The 16602-nt window shown below is 58.4% G+C and overlaps 6 non-coding genes across 6 annotated transcripts; 4 read left to right on the plus strand and 2 right to left on the minus strand.

Annotated features, from left to right (window-relative positions):
- LOC134544834 (U5 spliceosomal RNA) lies at positions 1 to 120 on the minus strand. The gene has a single exon (XR_010078089.1). It is a non-coding gene; the product is annotated as a U5 spliceosomal RNA (small nuclear RNA).
- Positions 121 to 663: 543 nt separating this feature from the next.
- On the plus strand, positions 664 to 826 carry LOC134544804 (U1 spliceosomal RNA). The gene has a single exon (XR_010078061.1). It is a non-coding gene; the product is annotated as a U1 spliceosomal RNA (small nuclear RNA).
- Positions 827 to 7154: 6328 nt separating this feature from the next.
- Positions 7155 to 7317, plus strand: LOC134544806 (U1 spliceosomal RNA). Its single transcript, XR_010078063.1, has one exon. It is a non-coding gene; the product is annotated as a U1 spliceosomal RNA (small nuclear RNA).
- Positions 7318 to 7616: 299 nt separating this feature from the next.
- LOC134544779 (U5 spliceosomal RNA) lies at positions 7617 to 7736 on the minus strand. The gene has a single exon (XR_010078036.1). It is a non-coding gene; the product is annotated as a U5 spliceosomal RNA (small nuclear RNA).
- A 543-nt stretch (positions 7737 to 8279) lies between these two features.
- Positions 8280 to 8442, plus strand: LOC134544807 (U1 spliceosomal RNA). The gene has a single exon (XR_010078064.1). It is a non-coding gene; the product is annotated as a U1 spliceosomal RNA (small nuclear RNA).
- A 6317-nt stretch (positions 8443 to 14759) lies between these two features.
- LOC134544808 (U1 spliceosomal RNA) lies at positions 14760 to 14922 on the plus strand. Its single transcript, XR_010078065.1, has one exon. It is a non-coding gene; the product is annotated as a U1 spliceosomal RNA (small nuclear RNA).
- Positions 14923 to 16602: the final 1680 nt, after the last annotated feature.

Below are 16602 nucleotides of genomic sequence, written 5' to 3' on the forward strand. Positions count from 1 at the left end.
CCCAGTGTGTAAACACTGGGCACAACAAAAAATTGTTTAAAGACTCATCAAATGTTCCCCTCCACGGAAATCTTTAGTAAAAGGCGAAAGATTTATGCGTTTGAAGGGAAACCAGAGCACGGTTGAAACTTTGAAAATCCGGACTATATAGGAAAAATGTGCGGACCACCACTAATGGTGAAAATAGCGTACGGTCGTGCAGCCTGAAGCCGCGAATCGTCCGAAAATCGCCTCGTGGGACACGGCACTCGATATTTCGTGAAACCCTAGGTATGTTGCTAATGGAAAAAAGTTCCCCTCTCGACTGTGCCGTGGTGCCCGCCTTTTTGCCGAGGCGGACGCGACGACCCGAGTGCCGCCACGCGGCAAACGGTGTAACCAAGTGCCGCCACGCGGCAAACGGGGTAACCAAATGCACGCGGCGGTCGACCGTCGCCGTGGGTACAGAAACAAAGGAAACGAGGTGCGAGTAGAAACGGGCAGTTGTAGGAAGAAATTGTATTTGCATTGTTGGTGTGTACTGTCATGTAGTGTGATGAACTGGCACGGGAGTGTTATGTCTGGGGAAAGAGCTGTTTCGGAGGTAGAAGTACATAACCTCAAAACACGTTGATGAGGTGGTCCGAGCTCCAAGTGAAATAGAAAAGCGAAACACTGCGCAGCATACTTACCTGGCGTAGGGGCTACCCTGATCAAGCAGGGGGTTCCCCCAGGGTGAGGCTCTTCCCTTGCACTTCGGTTGAGCTGACCTCTGCGATTACCCCAAATGTGGGTAACTCGGGCGCGTAATTTTTGGTAGTCGGGACTGCGTTCGCGCTGTCCCGGTGAAAAAATTTCAACTTAGTAGTTGTGAAGTAGTGTTAAGAATTATGTACAGTGAAGTGTAATTTTTTTTTTTTTTTTCATCTGTGTATGGTATGTAATGCATTCGTAGGTCTCAAGTTTACGGTGCCTTGGCGAACAACCCCACCGTCTTGAAAGTGCGGAAGGAAGGTACGTAATTGTGCATGGTAATAGTTGAAAAAAGAAAAAAAAAATTCCCATGAACGATACTTGTCCAATTCGATTTTTCAGATTTCCCCCTCCCCGCCTCACCCCCGGGCCCAGTGGTTTAACGGTAACCGGCCCAGTGTGTAAACACTGGGCACAACAAAAAATTGTTTAAAGACTCATCAAATGTTCCCCTCCACGGAAATCTTTAGTTTTTTTTTTTTTTTTTTACAAAGGGAACTCCCACTGAAGGGAGTTACCCACCAAAAAATTCATCTTTAATATAAAAAGCGGATACAGGTGAACACAAATAAAACACAACATAGAACACGAATACATGGCCACAAGGGCGAATGGTGACAATCTTTATTCAACACTGACGAAACGGGGCCCCTCCGACGATACCGTCCTAGAGGTCCAGCTGCTTGTTGGGCGGCGAATCTTCTGTGGGCTGCCGGGGGCGACTCGGGGCGCAGAAGGTGCCGGGCCGCAGATGAAGACGGTCCGGAGCAGTGGCGATGGTAGGCAGTAGTTCACTGAGAGCAGAGATCGTGATGGGATGATGCCTGGTAACATTCCTCAGAGCCAACCGTGGACGTGGTGATCACCGTCGTCAGCTGCCGGGCCCACCAGCCGCGACTGCACCAGCGTCAACGTCATCGGGGTCAGGGCGTCTCAAATGATCGTAGGTAAAGAGCGGTCGGCGGGGGTGAGGGGCGTCAGGCAGGGGCTCTGCAAGGAGTCGGATCAGGGGGTTGTCAGAACGCCGGCAGTGGCGGAGGAACTTCTTAGTCACCTTGCAGAGCAGCTCGTGTAAGTGCGGGAGCCCAGTCTGGTCCAGGAGGGTCTGCCGTAAGGTGGCGCGAGGGAGACCGAGCAGGAGGCGGGCACCGAGAAAGTAGGACCGGGCGATCGGACGGAGGTTGTACAGAGAGGAGTGGACCCAAGCCGGGCACGCGTAGAGGAAGTGGGGAAGAACGAAGGAACGGTAGGCAGTCACACGAACGTCGAGAGGGGTGCCGGATGTCGGTCTGAGTACGGTGGCCAGCTGAGCCATGACGGCACGGGACTTGGTGCGGATGGAGTCGAGGTGCGGCAGAAAAGTAAAGGTATTGTCTAGGGTGACCCCCAGATAACGGATGCGAGGCGACCAGGGGATGGCTACGGCGGAGATGACTGGCGGGTGGTCGTGGTGTGGATGAAGTCGGGAGAAGAGGATGGATCGTGATTTAGAGTGATTGAGCCCGATGCCATGCGCGAGGAACTGATTGTTGAGGGAAGTGAGGCCGCGGCCGAGACGGTCGCAGAGCAGCCGCTCGGAAACTGAAGAGGCCAGGAGACAGGTATCATCGGCGTACTGGACAAGATAGGTGCCGGGAGGGGGCTTGAGATCAGAGATGTGGAGGGTAAAAAGTAGCGGTGAGAGAATGGCGCCCTGGGGGACGCCGGCGGAGATGGGGCGGGGGCCGGAGAGGACCCCCTCCACCCGAACCCGGAAGGTGCGACCCTCCAGGAAGGAGCAGAGGAGGCGGACGAGATGAGATGAGAGGTCGGTGGCAGAGAGGCGCTGGAGGAGCTGGGCATGCGGAACGGAATCGAAAGCACGGGCGAGGTCAAGAAGCACCATGCCCGTGTGTTGCCGCCTGGCGAATCCCTGGACCACCAGGTGCTCCACACGGGCAATGGCGTGGGTCGTCGAGTGGCGGGGGCGGAAACCGAACTGGTGGCGGGGTAGAAGGTCCAGGGTGGTGACTTGAAAGAGGAGACGGCGGTGGATCGCCCGTTCCGCGACCTTGGACAGAATAGGAAGAAGCGAGATGGGCCGAAAAGATGAAGGGAGAGACGGGGGCTTGCCAGGTTTGGGGATGGGTGAGACGATGGCGGTTTTCCAGGGGGTGGGGAAGTGGCAGAGGAGGAACATTGCGTTGAAAAGACGGGTCAGAAACACAAGGGCCTTGCGAGGTAGGGCACGGAGCACGGGGGAGGGCAGAGAGTCGTGGCCAGGAGCAGAACGGGGCCGAAGGCGGGCGAGCAGGGTGCGGACCTCGGAAGGCGTGACGAGCGGCAGGGGGAAGGTGGCCGGAAGGGGGGGCAAAGTGACGTGGCGAGACAGGAGGCGGGCCCCGTCCTCGTCGTCCGAAGACTCGGAGGACAGGGAAGGGCCGGGTGCGGATGCGAAGGTGGTCGCCAGGTAGGCGGCCACCGCCTCGGATCGCTCCGAGGCCGTTTCCGCCACACCCGTGGGGGTGGTCAGCGGGGGGATGGTGGTAGGAACCGAGCGGAGACGACGGACGTGAGACCAGAGGGAGCCGGAGCAAGCAGAGAGGGATTGGAGACGCCGAGTCTCCAGACGGGCCCTCCACTCCGCGACCAATCGCCGGCAGCGCCCCCGCAGCACCAGGTACACCCGCCGGTGCAGCAGGGAACGACTAGCCTGCCAGAGGACGCGGAAGCGGTTGCGCAAGGACAAGGCGTCCCGGAGGTAAGGCGGAAATGGGTCGACAAGGGGACGGGGGGGAACCAGAGGTATGTTGGCAGAGGCGGCCGCGGAAATGGCGTCGGTCAGCGAGAGAACGTTGGCGTCAAGGCGGGCAGGGGTATCGAACGGAACAGACAGGTCAATGGCAGCGGAGAGGGAACGCTGAAAACCGCCCCAGTCGGCCTTGGGAAAATCGAAGCGGGGGAGGTGGGGGTTAGAATGGGGGTGAAAGTGAAGTGTGGCAAGAACAGGCAAGTGGTCGGAGGTGCCGGAGGCGATGGTGGTGAGATCCGAGAGAATGGGGAGGGGCGTGGACAGTGCAAAGTCGATGATGCTGGGTTGCCGGTTGAGCTGGGCCGGAAAAAATGTCGGGGTCGGAGGGGCATAAAGAGAGAGAGGAGTACGCCGAAGGAGTTGCCGGAGGGAGCTGCCCCGCCGGTTTGCGGCGGCACAGCCCCAGAAGGGATGGGTGGCGTTGAAGTCCCCGGCCAGCACGACGTGGGCGTCGAGCCGACCGAGGGCGACAACGTCGGCCGTGGGAAAGGCGAACTGAGGGGGGAGGTACAAGGATACCAAGGTCAGGGAGTACGGGAGGCCGTGCAAGCGCACAGCAACCGCCTCGGCCGCGGGGGAAGAAGGGATGCGACGGCGATGATGTGAAATGGTGTTGCGGACGAGTAACGCCACCCCCCCGCCCCGACCATCGCGATCGGCACGGTGGACCGCATACCCGGGGACCAGGACGGGGGCAGAGGGGGAGAGCCAGGTCTCAGAAAGGAACACGACGTCGGGCGATCGCTCGTGGAGCAGGTGCAAAAGGTCGTGGAGCTTAGGGAGGAGGGAAAAGACGTTCCAGATGAGGACACTAAGGGGAGGGGCGGGATCCATCGAAGAAATTCAGAAGGGCCTGGAGGAGCACTTCGAACTTCTCGGTGGAGGTGCGGGCTCGGGAGAGTGCCGTCAGGACAGTCCGGATGAGCGGGAGGTACTGTCGGATGAATGAAATGAAGTCGTGAATGAGGGATGAAAGCGACGAGCAGTCTGAGTCGGAGGCAAGCGGTCGAGAGTCAGAAGAAGGAGCGGAAGGAGGAGGGTGCGAGGTGGCAGAGGGGGGAACAACCGGTACAACGGGGGGAGGGCGTGCCCAAGCATTGGTGGAGAGAGCAGGAAACGTCTTGGGATCGGACAGGGACGGGACAGAGGGCCCGGTCCCCACGGCAGTCGTCGTGGCGTCAGTGAGTCGTTGAGGGTGTCGGCGCAGGTAAGCCTGAATCACGCGACAGTCAGTGGAAGTAGCGAAGTGGGCCCCGTCACAGAGCGTGCAGCGTCGGGTAGTCGAGGTGCAGTCCCGAGACCAGTGGGGCCCAGCGCACTTGAAACAGGCGAGGTCCCGGTGGCATCGGGAGGACGGGTGTCCAGGCCGCTGGCAGCGGTAGCACTGAGGTACGCGCCCCGAGCCGCGGTATTTCTCAACTGCCACCACCCAGCAGCCCAATGTCTTCAACTTCAGGAAGGGGGCTGCCTCACCCAGACCGGATGTAGTGACCAGGAAAGGCCGGGTCGTTGAAGTAGGAGAGGTGCGCATGGCCACCACAGATGCCACAGGTAGGTGCAGGTCGAGCAGGGACTGGGTGACCTCGTCAGCCGTCGTGGAGAGAGGGAGTTTCTTGATCACAACTCGATCGGCACGCTCGTCGGGGCGGAGATGGGTGTAGGGTTTATATCCGAGGCGTTGGAGTTCGTCAAATAGGAGCTGGTGGTCCTGAGGGTTGCTGGTATAAAAGGAGGTGCGGTCATTGACGGAGGTGACAGAGAGAGGACCGGAGAGGAGAGACTGAAAACGTTGTGCAGTGGCGAAGGGGCCGGCCGTGGGCGTGAGAAGGCAGGCGATCGGAGGCATGCGAGGCGTGCGAGGAGTGGAGGTAGGCGGGCGAGGCGCCGCCGAGGAGGAGGCACGAGGCTGCGAGGCTGGAGGGCGGGGTGGAGCACGAGATGAGCTGGGACTCGTCGAAGAGGGGCCCGGGAGAGTGGTGAAGGGCACAGGAGGAGGTTGCGTGTCGGGCCGGTGCCGTTTAGCATGCTGCTTGCGGCGGGGCTTGGCAGTCAAGGGTCGGTCCGAGGAGGCAGCCCCAGCGCCGTCGTCGGTGTCGGTATCCGGTAGACTGAGGAGACTGTCGTAGCGGTTGCTGGTAGGGACGGCATCGTCGGAGGAGTGCTGGTCGGGGTGGGCGCGCTTGACGGTCTTCGTGGGAACGATGAAGCCGGTGTCCATGGGAGTAGCAGTCGCAGCAGGAGGAACGGCGGCAGGCGGTGAGTCGGTCGGCAACAGCGGAAGAGAAGGCGCAGGAGACATGATCGGTGAAGTGATGCAGGCCGTGGTGGTAGTAGTAGTCACAGTTGGTGGTGTTGGAGCAGAGGTAGTCGTAGGCAGAGCGAGGATGGTGGAGACGTCCAGGCCGTGAAGATGTTTCGTCTCGCTGACCTCAATGCAAACAGTCTGGGTGCGCAGCCCGGCCGGCGCGGGGGAGGGAGGCGGAGCCACCCCCCCGACCCCAGCAGCGCCCGCCTCCCCAGACCCGACTTGCATGGTCTCCAAGCGCTGGCGATGCGGTCCACAGTATTGTCGTGGCTGGGGTGGCCGATTGTCAGTAGTCATCTCATCGCCAGAACCGGCCTCGGCCGAGGGCCTCGGACCAAAGTCGTCCCCGCCCTGGTTCGGCGTCATCGGGAGAGAGTCCATTCCAAACTCTCCCCTCGGCCTCCCCAATAGGCTACAACTTGGTTGCCGGGAGTCACAAGAAGTGGCCTCGGCCGATGGCCTCTGACCGAGGTCGCCCCCGCCCTGGTTTGGCTTCATCGGGAGGGAGTCCATTCCAAACTCCCCCCTCAGCCGCCCCAATAGGCCGCGACTCGGTGGCGCACAGCACTCACAAGAAGAAGATCTAGGATCTAAGAACTAGATCTACACAAGAGCACTCCTGGTGGTCGACTCAGGAACTAGCAGCAGCAGGTCTCGGCGGCTCGCTGAAATTGCTGAAAGGAAACCAGTTAGTTAATGGCCAAAAGTGCTCAGATTTGCTTCAAAAAGCTTTTAAAAAATTCCCCTGAACAGTTTGATGCCTTTGAAGGGAAACCAGAGCACGGTTGAAACTTTGAAAATCCGGACTATATAGGAAAAATGTGCGGACCACCACTAATGGTGAAAATAGCGTACGGTCGTGCAGCCTGAAGCCGCGAATCGTCCGAAAATCGCCTCGTGGGACACGGCACTCGATATTTCGTGAAACCCTAGGTATGTTGCTAATGGAAAAAAGTTCCCCTCTCGACTGTGCCGTGGTGCCCGCCTTTTTGCCGAGGCGGACGCGACGACCCGAGTGCCGCCACGCGGCAAACGGTGTAACCAAGTGCCGCCACGCGGCAAACGGGGTAACCAAATGCACGCGGCGGTCGACCGTCGCCGTGGGTACAGAAACAAAGGAAACGAGGTGCGAGTAGAAACGGGCAGTTGTAGGAAGAAATTGTATTTGCATTGTTGGTGTGTACTGTCATGTAGTGTGATGAACTGGCACGGGAGTGTTATGTCTGGGGAAAGAGCTGTTTCGGAGGTAGAAGTACATAACCTCAAAACACGTTGATGAGGTGGTCCGAGCTCCAAGTGAAATAGAAAAGCGAAACACTGCGCAGCATACTTACCTGGCGTAGGGGCTACCCTGATCAAGCAGGGGGTTCCCCCAGGGTGAGGCTCTTCCCTTGCACTTCGGTTGAGCTGACCTCTGCGATTACCCCAAATGTGGGTAACTCGGGCGCGTAATTTTTGGTAGTCGGGACTGCGTTCGCGCTGTCCCGGTGAAAAAATTTCAACTTAGTAGTTGTGAAGTAGTGTTAAGAATTATGTACAGTGAAGTGTAATTTTTTTTTTTTTTTTCATCTGTGTATGGTATGTAATGCATTCGTAGGTCTCAAGTTTACGGTGCCTTGGCGAACAACCCCACCGTCTTGAAAGTGCGGAAGGAAGGTACGTAATTGTGCATGGTAATAGTTGAAAAAAGAAAAAAAAAATTCCCATGAACGATACTTGTCCAATTCGATTTTTCAGATTTCCCCCTCCCCGCCTCACCCCCGGGCCCAGTGGTTTAACGGTAACCGGCCCAGTGTGTAAACACTGGGCACAACAAAAAATTGTTTAAAGACTCATCAAATGTTCCCCTCCACGGAAATCTTTAGTAAAAGGCGAAAGATTTATGCGTTTGAAGGGAAACCAGAGCACGGTTGAAACTTTGAAAATCCGGACTATATAGGAAAAATGTGCGGACCACCACTAATGGTGAAAATAGCGTACGGTCGTGCAGCCTGAAGCCGCGAATCGTCCGAAAATCGCCTCGTGGGACACGGCACTCGATATTTCGTGAAACCCTAGGTATGTTGCTAATGGAAAAAAGTTCCCCTCTCGACTGTGCCGTGGTGCCCGCCTTTTTGCCGAGGCGGACGCGACGACCCGAGTGCCGCCACGCGGCAAACGGTGTAACCAAGTGCCGCCACGCGGCAAACGGGGTAACCAAATGCACGCGGCGGTCGACCGTCGCCGTGGGTACAGAAACAAAGGAAACGAGGTGCGAGTAGAAACGGGCAGTTGTAGGAAGAAATTGTATTTGCATTGTTGGTGTGTACTGTCATGTAGTGTGATGAACTGGCACGGGAGTGTTATGTCTGGGGAAAGAGCTGTTTCGGAGGTAGAAGTACATAACCTCAAAACACGTTGATGAGGTGGTCCGAGCTCCAAGTGAAATAGAAAAGCGAAACACTGCGCAGCATACTTACCTGGCGTAGGGGCTACCCTGATCAAGCAGGGGGTTCCCCCAGGGTGAGGCTCTTCCCTTGCACTTCGGTTGAGCTGACCTCTGCGATTACCCCAAATGTGGGTAACTCGGGCGCGTAATTTTTGGTAGTCGGGACTGCGTTCGCGCTGTCCCGGTGAAAAAATTTCAACTTAGTAGTTGTGAAGTAGTGTTAAGAATTATGTACAGTGAAGTGTAATTTTTTTTTTTTTTTTCATCTGTGTATGGTATGTAATGCATTCGTAGGTCTCAAGTTTACGGTGCCTTGGCGAACAACCCCACCGTCTTGAAAGTGCGGAAGGAAGGTACGTAATTGTGCATGGTAATAGTTGAAAAAAGAAAAAAAAAATTCCCATGAACGATACTTGTCCAATTCGATTTTTCAGATTTCCCCCTCCCCGCCTCACCCCCGGGCCCAGTGGTTTAACGGTAACCGGCCCAGTGTGTAAACACTGGGCACAACAAAAAATTGTTTAAAGACTCATCAAATGTTCCCCTCCACGGAAATCTTTAGTTTTTTTTTTTTTTTTTTTTTTTTTTTTTTTTTTTTTTTTTTTTTTTTCAAAAGTGGGGCCCCTAGGGGCCCCACACACAAAAACATCATTTAATACATAAAGATACATACAAGGCAGTTGACAAGAACACTGTACAGAACATAAACACAAAGATGAAGAACATGACGATGCTGGACCCCGCCAACACGGAGGTTCTTGAAGGTCCCGGCTACTTGTTGGGTGGAGGGGGGGTGAGGGACTGCTGGGGGTGAAGAGATGCTGATCCAGGAGCCGCGCAGCTGATGGAGGCCGCGCGGAGAAAACGGCGATGCTGATGACGATGGGAAGAAGACGGAGTGGCGATGTAGATGGTGAACTATGGTGGCGGGTCCGCGGAGGCTACCGGTGGACGTGGAGGTCTACGTCGTCATCTACCGGGCCCACCGGCCGCCGGGACGTCGTCAGCGTCGTCGTCGGAGTCGTCGCGTAAGTGGTCAGTCGAAAAGAGCGGTCGTCGTGGGTGGGGTGCAGGAGGCAGCGGCTCCGCAAGTTGAAGGATGAGGGGGTTGTCGCTGCGTCGGCATCGGCGTAGGAAGTAAGTTGTCATGGAGCGAAGGAGAGGGTGAAGGTGGGGCAGGCCGGAGTCTGCCAGGAGAGTCAGCCTGGAGGTGGCGCGGGGGAGTCCGAGAAGGAGACGAATCCCCAGGAAGTAGGTGCGGGTAATGGGGCGAAGGTTGAAACGGGATGAATGAACCCACACGGGGGATGCGTAGGTGAAGCGTGGGATGACGTAGGAATGAAATGCGGTGATGCGAACCGGGAGGGGGGTGCCAGATGAGGGTCGCAGTATCGGTGCCAGCTGCGCCAAGACCGCCCTGGATTGAGTCTTCATGGAAGCAAGGTGCGGGATGAAAGTGAAGGTACTGTCCAGGGTCACCCCCAGATAGCGGACCTCGGGTGACCAGGGGATGGCAGTGCTGGAAACTCGTGGGGGGTGGTCCTGGCGTGGGTGGATGCGTGAGAAGAGAATGGATTGGGTCTTCGAGCAGTTCAGCCCGATGCCGTGCGCGAGGAACTGAGTAGAGAGTGATGTGAGCCCGCGGCTCAGGCGGTCGCCGAGCATCCGCTCGGAGACGGAGGAAGCGAGGAGGCAAGTGTCATCGGCGTACTGAACCAGGTGAGTGCCAGGTGGTGGTTGCAGGTCGGCGATGTGAAGGGTGAAGAGAAGGGGTGAAAGGATGGCGCCCTGGGGGACGCCGGCCATGATGTGACGGGGGTCGGAGAGTTCGCCCTCCACCCGAACCCGGAAGGTACGACCCCCCAGGAACGAGCAGATGAGGCGTATGAGATGAGGTGGAAGGTCGGTGGCGGAGAGACGGTGAATGAGTTGTGAATGGGGCACGGAATCAAATGCCCGGGCAAGGTCCAGAAGCACCATGCCCGTGTGTTGGCGCCGTGCGAAACCTTGGACAGCCAGCACCTCCACACGGGCGATGGCGTGGGAGGTGGAGTGACGTTTGCGGAAACCGAACTGGTGATGGGGGAGAAGATGCAAGAGGTTGACGTGAAGGAGAAGGCGTGTGAGAATGGTCCGCTCTGCGACCTTAGAGATGATGGGTAGAAGAGAAATGGGGCGGTACGATGATGGTAGGGAAGGGGGCTTCCCGGGTTTGGGTATGGGTGAGACAATGGCCACTTTCCAAGGGGTGGGGAAATGACAGAGAAGGAACATCGCGTTGATGATGCGGGTAAGGAAGACCGTCGCCTTCCGAGGAAGAGCACGGAGGACGGGTGCAGGCAGAGAGTCGGAACCGGGGGCAGAAGGGGGCTTGAGACGGAGGAGGAGTGTGCGCACCTCCGATGGCGTGGCGAGAGGGAATGGCAGAGAGTCCGGAAGAACGGGCAGAGTGACGTGATGTGCGAGGGGGGGGGGTGTGTCCCCGTCGTCCGAAGACTCGGAGGAGAGGGTGGGGGGGTCAGCGGAGGCAAACGTGGTCGCGAGGTAGGCAGCGACCGCCTCCGATCGCTCAGGGGCAGTCTCCGCCACCCCGGCCGGGTGGGTGAGTGGGGGAATAGTGGTGGGGACCGATCGGAGGCGCCGGACGTAGGTCCACAGAGAGCCGGATGCAGAGGCGAGGGAGCCGAGACGCCGGGTCTCCAAATGCGCCTTCCACGCCGCGACCATCCGGCGGCACCGGCCCCGCAGCAGGAGGAACACCATCCGTGTCAACGGGGACCGGTTGGCCTGCCACAGGCCGCGGAAGCGGTCGCGCAGGACCACGGCGTCACGCAGGTAAGGCGGGAAGGGGGTGATGCGGGTACTTGGAGTGGCCAGCGGAATGTGAGCGGAGGCGGCCGCAGAGACGGCCCGGGTGAATGACACGACGTTGGCGTCGAGACGGTCGGGGGTGTCGAAGGGGAGGGTGAGGTCGAGTGATGATGAGAGGGTGGTCTGGAACCCATTCCAGTCGGCGTTGCGGAAGTCGAAGCGGGGAAGGTGCGGGTTGGAATGGGGGTAGAAGTGAAGGGAGCCGAGGACGGGCAGGTGATCCGAGGCCCCGGCGGTGAGCGTGGTGAGACCAGAGATGATGGGGAGCGGTGTGGTGAGGGCGAGGTCGATGATACTGGGATGACGGTGGTGCTGAGCGGGGAAGAATGTGGGGGTGGCGGGGGCGCAGATGGAGAGGTTAGTACGCCGGAGGAGCTGACGGAGGGAGCTGCCTCGGCGGTTGGCCGCGACGCAGCCCCAGTAGGGATGGGTGGCGTTGAAGTCCCCGGCCAGCACGACATGGGCATCGAGCCGACCGAGGGCGACAACGGCGGCAGAGGGGAAGGCAAATTGGGGTGGGAGATACACGGAGACTAGAGTCAGGGAGTAGGGCTGTCCGAACAGGCGCACGGCCACAGCCTCAGTCGCGGGTGAAGGTGGAATGTGTCGGCGGTGATGGGTGAAGGTGTCGCGCACCAGGAGTGCCACCCCACCCCCCCGACCATCACGGTCGGAGCGGTGGACGGCATATCCCGGGACGCGGAGGGGTACAGCGGGGGTCAGCCAGGTCTCTGATAGGAACACGACATCGGGTGAGTGCTCGTCGACGAGGTGAAGGAAGTCGAGAAGCTTAGGGAGCAAAGAAAAGGCGTTCCAGACTAGGAGCTTAAGGGGCGGCGGGGGATCCATCGAAGAGACCCAGAAGCGCTTGGAGGAGCACCCCGAATCTCTCCGAAGGGGACTTGGCATGGGACAGGGCGGTCAGGGTGCGGCGAATGAAGGGAAAGTACTGCCGAAACAGCTGGACGAGGTCACGTATGATCGTGGTGAATGAAGTGTCGTCAGCGTCCGGTCGGTGAGATGAGGGGTCCTGAGGTGCAGATGGAGATGGCCCGTCGCGGGAGGGGAACAGGGTGGCGGCGGCGGAACCGCGCCGAGTCCAGGCGTTGGAGGTGACGGCGGGAAAGGCACGAGCGTCGGTCAAGTTTGGCGGTCGCGGTCGCGGTGCCGGGGTGGCCTCAGGCTGTTGTCGGGGGGGGTGGCGTCTGAGGTAGGCCTGGTTCACCCGGCAGTCCATGGAAGTCGCGAAGTGCGCCTCGCCGCAATTGACGCACTTCGGAGTCGTCGATGTGCACTCGCGGGACCGGTGGGGCCCGGCACACTTGAAACAGGCCACCGGCCTCTCGCAGCGTGTGGATGGGTGGCCGGCCTGCTGGCACCGGTAACACTGCGGGACCCGCCCGCTGCCACGATAGCGTTCGACGGAGACCACCCAGCAGCCCAGGGAGCGTAGAGCCAGGAAGGGAGCTGCCTCCCCCAGGTGGTGAGTATTAACCAGGAACGGACGGGTCGTGGCGGTGTCGGTGACGCGGAGCGGAGTGACGGAAGCAACGGGTAGGTCCAGGTCGAGGAGGGCGGCGTGCACCTCCTCGGGGGTAGTGGTGAGTGGGAGACGCTTCAGGACGAGTCGGTCCCCCTTCTCGTCCTGTCGCAGGTGCGTGAAAGGCTGATGGCCGAGCTGGGTGAGGTGGTTGTATAGGAAGGTGTGATCAGCGGCGTTAGAAGTGTAAAAGGAGGTGCGGCCGTCGACGGAGGTGATGGATAGCTTGCCAGAAAGGAGCGACTGAAACGATTGGGCCAGGGTGAAGGGGCTGGTGGTGATGGGGAGGCGGCAGCCGATGGGCGGCATGCGGGTAGGCTTGACGGTGGCGGCGGCGGAGGCAGATGCGGGGGCGGCAGCAGGTTGGGTGGGAGGCCGGGTGCGGGGTCCAGGTGCAGATGCGGAGGTGGATGGTCGAGGCGACGGCTGACGAGCAGCGGAGGTCGATGGCTGAGTCGCGGCGGTCGTAGTCGGTCGGGGGGTGGTGCGGCGGGTGAGGTGTGAGATGCGGGATGACGTGGATGGTGCAGGTGACGAGTCCCGGGACGAGGTCCCCTCCTCGCCGGCGGAGTCGAGCTCGAGGGCGCCAAACCGGTTGGAGATGGAGGTGCGGTCCTCGGCGCGCCCCATCCTCGGCCGCTTCACCGTCCGGCGGGGGAGGCTGAAGCCGGTGTCCATCGGCACGTCCCGGGGGGCCGCAGGCTCGACAGGGATGAGTGGCAGTGAGGGGGAAGGGGCTGAGAATGGTGAGGAGATGGGGTGAGAAGCAGAGGGGGTGAAAGTGCAAACTGTCGTGGTCGTCATGGTGGTGGTCGTGGTGGTGAGGGTTGCTGCCATGGTGACGTCCGGGGTGAAGGGGGTGTCGGAGCAGAAGCCAGGTGGCACCATCTGGTGATGCTTGGACTCCGACACCTTCGTGCAGCGCTCCTGGGTGCGGATCCCGGTCCGGCTGGGGGTGGGGGGCGGCGAGCATCCCTCTGCTCCAGCATCGCCCGAGGCACCCGTCCGGTCTCGGTGGCCACCAGGAGGCCTGGTGTAGTCCCTCAATGGCGGTTGGAGTCGGCCCTCAAAGTCGGAGTCCCCCAGGGGCGGGTCCTCCCCGGACCCCCCCTCGGCCATGCCGACGAGAAACAATCAAGTCGGCAGGCCAAGAGCCACACCTGGGAGGAACTACTCTTCTCGGCCACCTGGTGACAGCCCCAGGAAGCAGCAGCAGCAGTCAGCAGTCAGTTAAAGGTGGAAGAAGATGGAGTGAATATAATAGGAGTGATGCTGAGTAGAACTTGTAAATAAAAATAAAATAATAATTAGTGGAACCCGAGGGTTGAATTTATTTCTGCAGAGTCCCCCCAGCAATGCCCAGGGGGGGACCCAGTTGCTTGCTGCTGAGAGTTACCAGATCCGGATATGCACCCAGCAGCAAGTCCTCGCACCAGAAACGACTGGTCGGATTATAAAAGCACGCGAGGAAAACTCGAATTAACTAAGGAAATCCCTGCAAACCACTCAGAGTAGCACCTAAGAGCAGTTTGAAGGGAAACCAGAGCACGGTTGAAACTTTGAAAATCCGGACTATATAGGAAAAATGTGCGGACCACCACTAATGGTGAAAATAGCGTACGGTCGTGCAGCCTGAAGCCGCGAATCGTCCGAAAATCGCCTCGTGGGACACGGCACTCGATATTTCGTGAAACCCTAGGTATGTTGCTAATGGAAAAAAGTTCCCCTCTCGACTGTGCCGTGGTGCCCGCCTTTTTGCCGAGGCGGACGCGACGACCCGAGTGCCGCCACGCGGCAAACGGTGTAACCAAGTGCCGCCACGCGGCAAACGGGGTAACCAAATGCACGCGGCGGTCGACCGTCGCCGTGGGTACAGAAACAAAGGAAACGAGGTGCGAGTAGAAACGGGCAGTTGTAGGAAGAAATTGTATTTGCATTGTTGGTGTGTACTGTCATGTAGTGTGATGAACTGGCACGGGAGTGTTATGTCTGGGGAAAGAGCTGTTTCGGAGGTAGAAGTACATAACCTCAAAACACGTTGATGAGGTGGTCCGAGCTCCAAGTGAAATAGAAAAGCGAAACACTGCGCAGCATACTTACCTGGCGTAGGGGCTACCCTGATCAAGCAGGGGGTTCCCCCAGGGTGAGGCTCTTCCCTTGCACTTCGGTTGAGCTGACCTCTGCGATTACCCCAAATGTGGGTAACTCGGGCGCGTAATTTTTGGTAGTCGGGACTGCGTTCGCGCTGTCCCGGTGAAAAAATTTCAACTTAGTAGTTGTGAAGTAGTGTTAAGAATTATGTACAGTGAAGTGTAATTTTTTTTTTTTTTTTCATCTGTGTATGGTATGTAATGCATTCGTAGGTCTCAAGTTTACGGTGCCTTGGCGAACAACCCCACCGTCTTGAAAGTGCGGAAGGAAGGTACGTAATTGTGCATGGTAATAGTTGAAAAAAGAAAAAAAAAATTCCCATGAACGATACTTGTCCAATTCGATTTTTCAGATTTCCCCCTCCCCGCCTCACCCCCGGGCCCAGTGGTTTAACGGTAACCGGCCCAGTGTGTAAACACTGGGCACAACAAAAAATTGTTTAAAGACTCATCAAATGTTCCCCTCCACGGAAATCTTTAGTTTTTTTTTTTTTTTTTTTTTTTTTTTTTTTTTTTTTTTTTTTTTTTTTTTACAAAGGGAACTCCCACTGAAGGGAGTTACCCACCAAAAAATTCATCTTTAATATAAAAAGCGGATACAGGTGAACACAAATAAAACACAACATAGAACACGAATACATGGCCACAAGGGCGAATGGTGACAATCTTTATTCAACACTGACGAAACGGGGCCCCTCCGACGATACCGTCCTAGAGGTCCAGCTGCTTGTTGGGCGGCGAATCTTCTGTGGGCTGCCGGGGGCGACTCGGGGCGCAGAAGGTGCCGGGCCGCAGATGAAGACGGTCCGGAGCAGTGGCGATGTTAGGCAGTAGTTCACTGAGAGCAGAGATCTTGATGGGATGATGCCTGGTAACATTCCTCAGAGCCAACCGTGGACGTGGTGATCACCGTCGTCAGCTGCCGGGCCCACCAGCCGCGACTGCACCAGCGTCAACGTCATCAGGGTCAGGGCGTCTCAAATGATCGTAGGTAAAGAGCGGTCGGCGGGGGTGAGGAGCGTCAGGCAGGGGCTCTGCAAGGAGTCGGATCAGGGGGTTGTCAGAACGCCGGCAGTGGCGGAGAAACTTCTTAGTCACCTTGCAGAGCAGCTCGTGTAAGTGCGGGAGCCCAGTCTGGTCCAGGAGGGTCTGTCGTAAGGTGGCGCGAGGGAGACCGAGCAGGAGGCGGGCACCGAGAAAGTAGGACCGGGTGATCGGACGGAGGTTGTACAGAGAGGAGTGGACCCAAGCCGGGCACGCGTAGAGGAAGTGGGGAAGAACAAAGGAACGGTAGGCAGTCACACGAACGTCGAGAGGGGTGCCGGATGTCGGTCTGAGTATGGTGGCCAGCTGAGCCATGACGGCACGGGACTTGGTGCGGATTGAGTCGAGGTGCGGCAGAAAAGTAAAGGTATTGTCTAGGGTGACCCCCAGATAACGGATGCGAGGCGACCAGGGGATGGCTACGGTGGAGATGACTGGCGGGTGGTCGTGGTGTGGATGAAGTCGGGAGAAGAGGATGGATCGTGATTTAGAGTGATTGAGCCCGATGCCATGCGCGAGGAACTGATTGTTGAGGGAAGTGAGGCCGCGGCCGAGACGGTCGCAGAGCAGCCGCTCGGAAACTGAAGAGGCCAGGAGACAGGTATCATCGGCGTACTGGACAAGATAGGTGCCGGGAGGGGGCTTGAGATCAGAGATGTGGAGGGTAAAAAGTAGCGGTGAGAGAATGGCGCCCTGGGGGACGCCGGCGGAGATGGGGCGGGGGCCGGAGAGGACCCCCTC

The sequence above is a fragment of the Bacillus rossius genome, unplaced genomic scaffold (assembly GCF_032445375.1).
Source record: "Bacillus rossius redtenbacheri isolate Brsri unplaced genomic scaffold, Brsri_v3 Brsri_v3_scf50, whole genome shotgun sequence".
NCBI classification, from domain to species: domain Eukaryota; kingdom Metazoa; phylum Arthropoda; class Insecta; order Phasmatodea; family Bacillidae; genus Bacillus; species Bacillus rossius.